Source organism: Alligator sinensis, unplaced genomic scaffold (genome assembly GCF_000455745.1).
Source record: "Alligator sinensis unplaced genomic scaffold, ASM45574v1 scaffold387_1, whole genome shotgun sequence".
NCBI classification, from domain to species: Eukaryota; Metazoa; Chordata; order Crocodylia; family Alligatoridae; genus Alligator; species Alligator sinensis.
The window spans coordinates 1398824-1410072 of NW_005842196.1; the positions used below are offsets into that span (position 1 = coordinate 1398824).

Consider the following 11249-nt stretch of genomic DNA (forward strand, 5'->3'; position numbering starts at 1 on the left):
AGAGGAGGTTAGATAGGCATCTAGCTGGGGTCATCTGAACCCAGCACTCTTTCCTGCCTATGCAGGGGGTCGGACTCAATGACCTATTGAGGTCCCTTCCGGCCCTAACATCTATGAATATGAATCTATGACAAATCCCACATAAGATGGGGCACTAGTTAGTGGCTGCTGCAGGCCATGAAATCAATTTAAAGAACTCTTTACATATATATCTACATGGAGGAAGGAAAGAAACCTGGTATCATGGGGGCTTCAACCTGAGAAACAAATGCTGGATATCTACGAAGGACTTAGTTTGCATGGTCATGCAAAAGAATTAGTTCACTCTGCAATTTTGCAGTGCAGTAATCGCCAGTACAGAACAGTAATCTTAAACTAGGTTCGTTGGGGGATGGGGATGTTGATGACAGGGAGAGGGCAGAAACAACAAACCTCAAGCCAGGTGCTGGAACAGTTCAGGTAAGTACCAAGGGCCCCACTAAGCAAGCGTCAGAATGGGGAAGTAGCAAGGGTACCTAATGTGGGGCTTAGATGCCTCTATACTAATGCTAGGAACATGGGGAACAAGCAGGAGTAACTCATGCCTGCTTGCAAATAAATAATTTGACCTGGAAGGGCTAACAGAAACTTGGTGAGATCCTACCCATGACTGGGCAGTGCACATTGAGGGCTACAGGCTGTACAAACAGGGCAGAGTAGGGGAAAAAGGGGTGGGGGGGTCATTGCTCTCTATGTTAAGAAGCAATATACATCTTCCGTAGTTAAATTGGGCCAGGAAGAGGGGTAAATTGAGGTACTATGGGTTAGGTTACAGGGGGGTCGGGGTGAAAGGGACTTGGTAGTGGGGGTCTACTATAGACCCCCACACCAGGTGGATGAGTTAGACCTGGAATTCTTGAGACAGCTTTCAGAGGCAGTGAGCTCAAAGGACCTGGTCATCATGGGTGACTTTAACTTCCTAGACATCTGCTGGGAGAAACAGGCAGCCAGGTCTTGGTTGGGGATCTGCAGGTGCAAGGTAACCTAGGGGATAGTGACCACCTATTGATAGGGTTCACTATCTGGAGAAAGGTGGGGAAGATAACTAGTAGGGTGGAAGTGCTAGACCCAACTTCAACAAGCTCAGGAGATTAGTTAGGGAAGGACTGACTGGTAAAAGCCTTGGAGCGATGGGAGTCCAGGAAGGGTAGGCATTTCTCAAGGGACTAATCTTGCAGGCACAGAAAAGGACCATCCCAGTTCACATAAAAGGGGGCAAAAAAGCAAAGAAACCCTCTTGGTGGAGCAGGGAAATCCAGGAGAGCCTGGAGGGGAAAAAAGAGGCCTATAGGCTGTGGAAGCAGGGGGTGCAACCAAAGAGAAGTATACCTGCTTGGCTCAAGCTTGCAGGGAAGCAGTGAAGAGGGCCAAAGCGGAAATAGAGCTTAGGCTGGTAGCAAAAGTTAAGGATAACAAAAGTCATTAAGTACATTGGAAGTAAAAAGAAAGTGCAGGGTAACTTAGGGCTCCTTCAGGATGAACTAGAGCAACTGGTAACAGATGGGATGGCCAAAGTGGAGCTTCTAACTGATTTCTTTGCATCCGTGTTTCTGGACACGAATACAAATACGCATCCCATTGGGTCTTCAGGTAAGCCCAGTATAGATACCAACCTACCAACTGTTCATGCTGACCTAGTAAAGGGGCATCTGGAGGGGCTGAATGTATATAAGTCAACAGGCCCCGATGAGCTTCATCCTAGGGTACTTAGGGAATTATCTGGAGTCATAGCGGAACCGCTGGCACAACTGTCTGAGCACTCGTGGCATTCAGGACAGGTCCTGGTGGATTGGAAAAGGGCCAATGTGGTCCCTATTTTCAAGAAGGGGAGGAAGGAGGAACCAAGTAACTATAGGCCAGTTAGTCTCACCTCTATCCTCGGCAAGACCTTTGAGAAAATTGTTAAGGATCACATTTGTGGGGGACCAGCGGGTAAAATAATGCTAAGGGGCAATCAGCATGGGTTCATAGCAGGCAGATCTTGCCTGACTAACCTGGTTTCATTTTACGACCGGGTCACAAAATGCTTGGATGAAGGAACAGAGGTAGAGATTATTTACTTAGATTTTAAAAAGGCCTTTGACACAGTGTCACACCCAATTCTTATAAATAAACTAAACAGTTGTAATAATCTACATTGCACAGTTCAGTGGGTAGAAAATTGGCTTGTGGGACACACCCAGAGTGGTGGTGGATGGGTCGGTTTCTACCTGGAGAAATGTAGGCAGCGGAGTGCCCCAAGGCTCTGTCCTGGGACCGGTACTATTCAATATCTTCATTAGTGACTTGGACAAGGGAGTAGAAAGCACACTGTCCAAGTTTGCTGATGGCACCAAACTGGGGGGAGGTACACAAACTAAACAGCAGGGAGTGAATCCAGGCAGATTTGGACAGGCTGGGGAAATGGGCTGAACAGAATAGGATGCAATTTAACAAGGATGTTAATTTAACAAGTTGTTCCCATATGTCATGTGTTGCACCTGGGGAGGAAAAATCATCAACGCTCCTATAGCCTGGGAGGTACCGCTCTAAGTAGCACAACTGCAGAAAGGGATCTTGGAGTCATAGTCAACTCCAAAATGAACATGAGTCGCCAATGTGATGAGGTTAAAAGTAAAGCTAACCGCACTCTTTCTGGCATAAGTAGGTGCATCACAAACAGGTCTAGGGAGGTGATACTTCCCCTCTATGCAGCATTGGTCAGGCCGCAGCTGGAGTACTGTATCCAGTTTTGGGCACCGCACTTCAAGAGGGATGTGGGTGGCCTGGAAAGGGTTCAGAGGAGGGCTACTCATCTGGTTAAATGCCTACAGAAAAATCCCTATGTGGACGGACTGGGAGACCTGAACCTCTTCAGCCTCCGCAAGAGGAGGCTGAGAGGTAATCTCGTGGCCACCTACAAACTCATAGGGGGGGCCAGCAAGAAATAGGGAATACAATGTTTACCAGGGCACCTGTTGGTGTAACTAGAAATAATGGCCACAAACTGGAAGAGAGCAAATTCAGATTGCACATCAGGAGAAAATTCTTTACAGTGAGGGTTGCCAAAATATGACATCTGACCCCAGCAATCTTTCCTGCCCAGGGCAGGGGTTTGGACTCAATGATCTAATAGGTCCCTTCCAACCCTAGTATCTATGAAACTATATCAGGATTTGAACCCATGCCTACTGCAGCTGGAAGGGAGCTCATGCCTCATGAAGCTTGTCCTTGGTTATATAGAAACGATGTGACTAGTTGGGCATGATAAAAACCCAATGGGAAGGAATATCCCTTTCTTTATAAGGTCTGTGTCTAAGAAAACCACGTCCTCTTGCTTAGATCTTCCCATTTGTGCTTTCTGTTAATCTTGTGGAGTTGAGCAAAGCCTCAATCTACAATTAATCACTCCAGTAGCTGACAAAAAATATCACCTGAACCCCTACAATGTTAAATGAGCCTTTCGATTAATGTCCGGTGGGCTTTCTGAGTCTGGTGGGGCCATGTTGAGAGATGTTTCTGAGGAAACTGAGGAAAGATCAGGAGATGCTTCCTCTATGTTGAGACATCTTGTTCAGCAACAGGGGAGTCTGAAGCATTGCCAGCTCCTGCATACAAAAGGTACAAAAGAGAATGGTGGTGTAACCTATCTGTGCACCATGTATCCCATTGGCTCAATCCACAACTGGGCTCAGGGCACAGATTAATTTTAGATACTTTGCTGATGTCAAGCTCCCTGTACAACACCCCAGCAGGAAGTAGGTGTCTAAGATAAGGGTCCACAGAAGAAAGCACACCAAGTGAGAACCTGCCTCTGCAAATCAGTGGGACCCTTGAGAAGTGTATGGGCGTAGAGGAGTGGGTTTTCTTTCTCTCAAAGCACAGGAGGCAGAAGAGCCATGGCCGTTCTATCCCACTGCTCATTGAAGAGAGCACTCACACAGGTGCAGGGGCCCAGTTTAATTTTCTCTTCTGCTTGAACCTGTCTTTCCCATGGCTTAGCTAAGTTCTCTTCCCATTAGACTACAGGGGATCCTGGGTCAGAGCATGGTCTGTCTCTTTTGTTGAAACTTCCACTTTGCAGGGAATGTTTAAATATGTTGTGGGCCAAAAAGAGCCTGACTCTATGGCAGGGGTGGGCAAAGTCCAGCCTGTGAGCCAGATCAGCCTGTGGTAGACCCCATTTCCCAGTAGTCCCTGTCTGCATTGCTATGGCTGGTTTCCATAGAGACCCCAGCAGCAGTAGAGCTGTGACAGTGCGGGGCCAGGATTTCCATGAGCATGTGGGCAGTGGATCGCAGTTCTGCCCTGGCTCTGGACACAAACTGGCACCGCTGCAAGATCCCAACCCTGGCCCTGGAGCAGCTCCCCACCCAGCCACGCACTCTGCCTGCACTGCTGGGGTCAGTCTCCATGAGAACTTGGCCCTGCACTGTCATGGCCCCAGGGCTGCTGGGGTCTCCATGGAAATTGGCTGCAGCAATGTGGGTAAGGGCTGCTGGGAAATGGAGTCTGGCCACCAGCTGGATTCACCATTTTGCACACCCCTGCTCTACGTTCTAGTCATTAGGGAGGATGAAAGGGGCTGAAATTTAAGTATCCTCTCTCCCGTTACTACTAGACTATAATGTCATGCTCCCTCTCTGGTCTCTTACCCCAGCCAGAATGGCCATCAGCAGGAGGGGGCTAGAGCTCCAGCACAGGCTGTCCTTTGGACTGATGACTGAAGCACTCATCTTGGAGGTGGGAAATGCAGGCTGAAATCTCCTTAGGTAAGAGAAGGCATGGGCATTAAACCTGGGTCCCCTGTGTTCTGCTGAGCTTTTGAACACAGGGTTGGGATTTGTACTGGGCCCAATCCAGCAAGTGTGCTCTGAGCATGCCCACCAGGGTCGGTCCTCAGACAAAGTAAGCACTTATGCTGAGGCATGAGCTAGGACCTAGATGCTAAGCACTGCCCAGACGTACGTAGCTCTACCCATTCCCAGAAATAGGCTCTTTACTAGGAAACTTTCTGGCTTCTGAAGACTAGGTACTTTCAGAGCCAGCCAGCAGCTGAGTTGGGGTTTTGAGTATCAATATTTGGACTTGGCATCTAAATAGGGAGCTTAGAAAGGACCTATGTAGAGACATGTATCCTCTTGGATGGGGAGTCCTTACGTCGGAGGTCTCCACAGGGTGAGGCAGGCTGCACCAAGAGAAAAGCAAAAAGAGTCAGTGTGTAATTCTGTCTTATTTGTGCTCTTCAGGGCTATACAACTGCAGAATGGGAAATTGGCAGTGCTTCATGAAGAGATGAGCTGGAGTGATTAGCCCCTTCAGCGTGCAAATTAGGGTTCTGCAGTTTTTCTCAGTGGTTTTGTATGCTCTAATCCAAACTGCTGGACAGTGCCTAACTCTGTGTGTTCAACTGCTTTCACTCTTAAAGGGAACAAGATGAGATGCCTCTCCAGCCCTGGGCCATTCTTTCCAGAAGAGCATGCAGGCATCTTCCTAGAGAAAGAACAGCACCCTGTCATTTCCCTTTAACAAATTCAAACAAAACCAATCTCCCTGGACCCTTTTAGAGCCAAGGCCATCACTAAGTATCCAGCCCTTATGCTAATGAGTTGCAGCTGTTGTACTGGCTCCGATCTTCTCAGGCATCTTCTTTAGCTCCCAGCTTGTGGGCAGTAATGAATGCCAGAAGGGGATGTGAAAGCTTCTCTGGGGAATTGATGACATTTTCACGAAAGAAATGGCTCATATTTTCTACTCTAGGTACATAGTTCAACATTTGAACCATGTCACTGAAGACGATAAGGGTTCATTACTTAACTGTAAGTACTGGCTGATGCTACAGATCCTTTTGAGCGTGTCTGTCTATCTTTGGGAAAGGGAGACATTTTGGGCCTGGTTCTCAGCACTGTTGAGAACGTGCAGCTTCTTCTGAATTCTACTGTAGTTGTGAATACATAGTGCACTTGAACACCACAGCCTTTGATTGTCATGTGACAGGAGATGGAACAGATGAGAGGAGGCTCTTGTTTCCAGGACTTATGATAAGGGAGGTGAGAGGAGAAGCGAGCCCTGATGAATCTTCAGAAAAGAATAGTGAGGAGATAGACCTATGGGGCTAGATGGGATCTGATATGCTGTATGCCTGATCTCTTTTTCCTTTAATGATCTGCTCATTAAGGTTGGACTCTGCCAAAAGCAGTAGTGTAGCTACAGGGTGCGGGGGGCATGCCTATCTTTGTCTTTTATGTCCTCTATGTAAAGGTGTCTGATTTTGTATCAACAGAAGACAACCAGACTGTCCTCTATGATGGCCATCCTAGGAAGGGTGCAAATGGAAGCGTTGGCCCCTGGGTGCCAGAGACCCACGCTACGCCACTGGCTGAAAGGCCTGCTTCTTGTGTTCTGAACTCCTGAGTTAAGCATACAAGGGTCCCATTGCAGATCCTAGCATTGCTACTTGGTCAGTGGCCGGCAGGGCACCGCTGGCTCTCAGACCCACAAGAAAATGATGCTTAAGAAGTAAGTTTCTTTGCTACCTCATCTTAGGAGAGAGGAAAACATGGCATTATTCAATGTTGCAGAGGTTTTATCTGACAAGGAAAGGACCAGTCTGCTGTTGTACATGTTTCTGGGGGCTGAGTTGAAAATGCAGGATGATAAACATGGGGGTTTAACTCCAGTTAGACACCCTGGTGATGCCATAAGGACAGTTTAAAGCTGGAGTCCTTAAGTGGGAATTCTATCCTGCTATAACCAGAGTTTGAACTAACACATGGAGCCATATTTTGCATGGGAACCTCAAGTCTTGCTTGTTCCAAGCCCTGACCACCACATCCCTGTTTCTCTGAGCAGCTCACTAACTTCACTGTGCTATCTCTTTGTTTTTTCTAGCTCCTCCCACTGTGCTTCCTTCCTGCATACCCCTGCTGTACTCTCCACGTTTCCTGTAAATGCTACCTCAGCTTCACAGCTCTCTATCCATTGCTGACAGATGCAGGCACATGTAACACTATTTTAAACATATTTACCTCCAAAATGCCAGATGCACTTTCTGTATCCTGAGCTAAATTCCTGTCAGACAGTAACACAGAGAGAGCATCTGCTGAATCTCAGCTAATTTCCATTTTGAATTCCTATTTTTTACACCAAACTTCTAGCTCATTTTGTCCAGATGTGTGTAAATAAAGGGTTTGTCTTGACTGTAGCAGTTGCCTACATTTTGAATTACTCCAGTAGGGCTAGATCAAATGGAATGACTACAATCATGCTCCAGCTGCTACCCGTCCAGCTTTGGTGAGCAGAGCAATTGGATCATATGTGGAAGAGCTATCATAGCTCAGGGTATGTCCACACTGCAGTTACTGCAGCTTGTGCAGATGCATCCAAGCTAGTGCCAATCTCCAGACATCTGCTATTAGTAGAACCCCAACTGGCATGTTTAAGGCTAGCTTGTGTGTATCAGTGCTACACTACATTCCAGACAAACCTTCAAATTGCTACTTCCCTGCTGCATGTTTAACTTGAGCTTTGACCCTGATTGGCAGGCCAGCTAGCTTGTGCTTAATTGCTACTTAGCTTGAGGCTTTTGTGTATGAATGTAGGACAGGTCGGGGACAAAATTCAAACCATACTTCAAACAGAGAGGTGGGGACAAGCCCATACAACCCAAACTCTAGCATTACCTAACGCTTAAATCCTTGACTTTGCAAATTGAATAATGTTTTTATGTGTAATCAGATTTAAATTTGAAGCTTTCGCTGTTTAAATCATCACTGAAATCAACCACAAGTAAAGATCTCAAACTGTCTAGAAAGCAAAATATCAGCCCATCAGCTCTGTCCTGTGTCTTTCTGCCAGGCATTGCTTTTCCAATGTTTTCAATAAGGCTTATAAGGAAATAATATCATTATAAATAATAACAGAGTAACACAATTTAAACTGTAGATCAAATTTTCAGTCCTCAGAGCTGTTGGTTGTTCAGGGCTTGGCCTGTCTGGACCTTGTCTTTTGCATGACACTCAGCATATTGTCACAATTGAAATAGTTACCTTAAACTGTCACTGTCCTTGCTCTGAGCAGATGGCAGATCTGTGGGCAAGGACAGGTCTGATACTGGCTCAGGAACAGCAGAGTGAGTTCTGCCTCTTCCAGGCTCTGTAAAGCAATTACATTCACCTCAGTCCACAGTCCAACTCTAGACCTGTTCATCTTCACCCTACCTCTTTACCTCTCTGGAGCCTCTTTTGCAAATTGATGCTCACTTCACCTGAATTCTACTGCCCCATGCAGGAAAGGCAAGGATAGCAACCTGTGTGGGCAAGTTTTATGGGCAAGTGATGACTGCAGTTCTCTGCCTTTATCAGTGTGCACAACATTGACCCAGGCTAATGTTTTGAGTAATTAAAAATTCTCATTAGATTTTCAGATTAAAGCAATATAGCAATGGAGGGTTGTGAATTTTTTGATTCTCACCACAAGCTACAAAATAACCTAAGTAATTCCTGCATTAAAAATTAAGTAAGGGAACAAATAATCAAGTTAGGAAAAATGGTGTAAAAGAAGGGAGGGAGAGTGAGTCCCTGCACAACAAGAGGACAGGCAGAATACAACACACCAGCCCCCTGTACTTCCACTGTCAAGAATGCCACATCTCCAGCATTCAGCTCTGTTTTCAGTATTGGCCATCAATTCTCTAGGTCAGTGGTGCTCAGCCTTTGACTCATGGGTCAGATTCGAGCAATGAAGCAGTTTCATCTGGCCTGCAGGGCTCCCCGTACATCTGGAACTTTAGCAGCAGGAAAGCAGGGGGCGCATTCATTGCTGCTCCCCTAATGCCACATTTCCAGAACTGTGGGTAGTGCCCTGGGCCAGTTGATTTGGCTTTGGATGTTACACAGGCCAGCATTCAGGGTTGGGCTGCCATGCTGGATCATACCTGTAGATCAACCCTGTGCACCAACTCCATGGGATCCAATCTGCAGAGCAACCCCATGCCATCTGTCTGGCCCAGGGGGCCAGACGCCTGGGCACTGCTGCTCTAGGTAGTCCTTCCTCTGATTCTGTTTCTGACATCTGCAACATCTCTCAGCTTTATGCAACCTTGTGGAAAATCACAAGAGTATGAAGGTGAGCCACTCATCACTTGAACCTGATCCTGCACTCAAGAGATGTCAATACAGGCAGTCCTGCCACATACCTTGTATGGATCCTCTTGCTTGGTCAGCTGAGAAGCAATTAAAATATTCTGTGCACTGTCTGAAAAAAGTGCCAGATTCTCCTGATCATCCTTGATTATAACTTCAGGAGCAGAGTTACCTAAATCTTGGCAAAGTTTGTTTGAAGACAGAATTATTTCCTGTACTACCAGTGCTTGCCCTGGCTTCTGGTAATGAAGTTGCAGTCACTGAACAAGCATCAGCATCTTCTCCACCTGTGTTGACTGGATGGATCTCCGAAAGCGAGGAGGAATCTACTTTTATAACATATTATTTATTCTCATTTTCCTGCTGCAGATCATTGTAATCTTTTTCCTAATGCTCTGTATCAAAGATCACCAGCTGTACCCAAAGTCCATGCTTGTTTTGGACATCTTTTAAAAGTTCCATGCCACTGATGTCAGGGTTTTTCAGGTTCTGAAATGAATTTCTGCACAGGACCTGCAATTGAGGACAGCACTTCTCAATAAAGCTGCATTGAAGAGTCATTTTTCTTTTTTTTTTTTGTTTGATCACCAAATAGTGAAAAATAGAACATATCTAGGTTGTTTTAGATTTGTGTATAGGTACATTGGTTTTATTTCACTTGAATAATCAAAAGAAGCAGAAGCTAGTAGGAGAAGTGTCTTGTTTATTTTATATTTTAAAAAAACAAACAAACCTCTCCTGCAAGGTCATAAGAGGGAAGAAAGCTGTTATGGACTCTTAACACCAGTGAAATTACTGGGATCAGCCTGTCACCTGAAATATTTACTAAGTTACCAACCTCATACCATGTTTGGGGCCAGAGATAGGGTTATCACCAGACCCTACTGTTCCTTGCCCAGGATGAGCAGCTCTGTGAGCCATTTGATGTGAGACAGCAGGATGACCTGAGAAGCATGGCACCCCTCAGCCTAAAGAAGGATGTCCACTCTGGTTCCTCATTACTTGTTACTAATGAGTTTAGGAATGCCAGGTAGAAATCCTGATTCCAAGTTCCCAGTGGTAGCCACAGCTAGGAATGCTACCCCTTTGTTAATGAGAAGGCCTGGTTTGCTACCAGGATGTTGATGATACTTCTGAACATACAAAGGATCAGTAACCAACATTTTTTTCCTTAGTCTGTATTTCCCTTTTTATTGCATTTAAACTTTCTGTGTGAAAATAGATCAGAATGGAATATCTTAAGAACATTGCAATCAGAAACTATTACCTCCCAAGTACTATGTATGAAAATGGACATCAGCATCCAATTTAGAAAAGGAATTATAAGCAGGTGCTTCAAATTAAACATTTATCTAAATCCAAAAGAGCACATGCTGAAGGAGCACATGCTTTTTAGTTGCTTTGCTGAAGTAGGGTTCTGCACCCACTCCTGCAAAGTGCTTATATAATAGATGAATACTCCTGCTAACTTCTGCATGTCTGGCATGCACTTAAATACTTTCATGGATCAGAGACCTAGTGAGGTTATAATGAACAAATTTTAACCAGTCTGAATATGAAAAATGGCTCCTTCTATTCACTTAATTTCCTTGGGCTTACATCTAGCCATCCTGAAGCAGTTATAGAGGACCATCTGTGTGTCTTTTTCCTTTGTTCATAACCAATATCCGGGACATTGCGGAGAGGATCCCAGAGCTCCTCAAACCCACAGACCACTATCCCATGCTCCTTATTCATGTGGGCACCAATGACACAGCTCGGAGCGCTCCCAGCCGGGTCATGAGGCACTACAGGGATTTGGGAGCGGGGCTAAAGGGTCTGGGGGCACAGGTGGTGTTCTCATCGATCCTCCCAGTCTCAGGCTATGGGCCGAGGAGGGAGAGGAGGATCCACATGGTCAACCACAGTCTGCGGCGCTGGTGTCATCAGGAAGGCTTTGGCTTTCATAACCACAGCCTGCTCTTTGGCGAGAGAGGCAGCAAGCTGCTGGGAAGAGATGGCCTCCACCTCTCTCCCCTAGGGAGGAGGCTCTTCTCAGCCAGACTGGCTGACCTGCTCCACCAGGCTTTAAACTAAGCCCGCTGGGGA

At 46.1% G+C, this 11249-nt stretch overlaps 1 pseudogene; it reads right to left on the bottom strand.

Annotated features, from left to right (window-relative positions):
• Positions 1-8062: 8062 nt before the first annotated feature.
• The window catches only part of LOC112550753, a 43673-nt pseudogene continuing 40486 nt past the window's right edge, over positions 8063-11249 (bottom strand).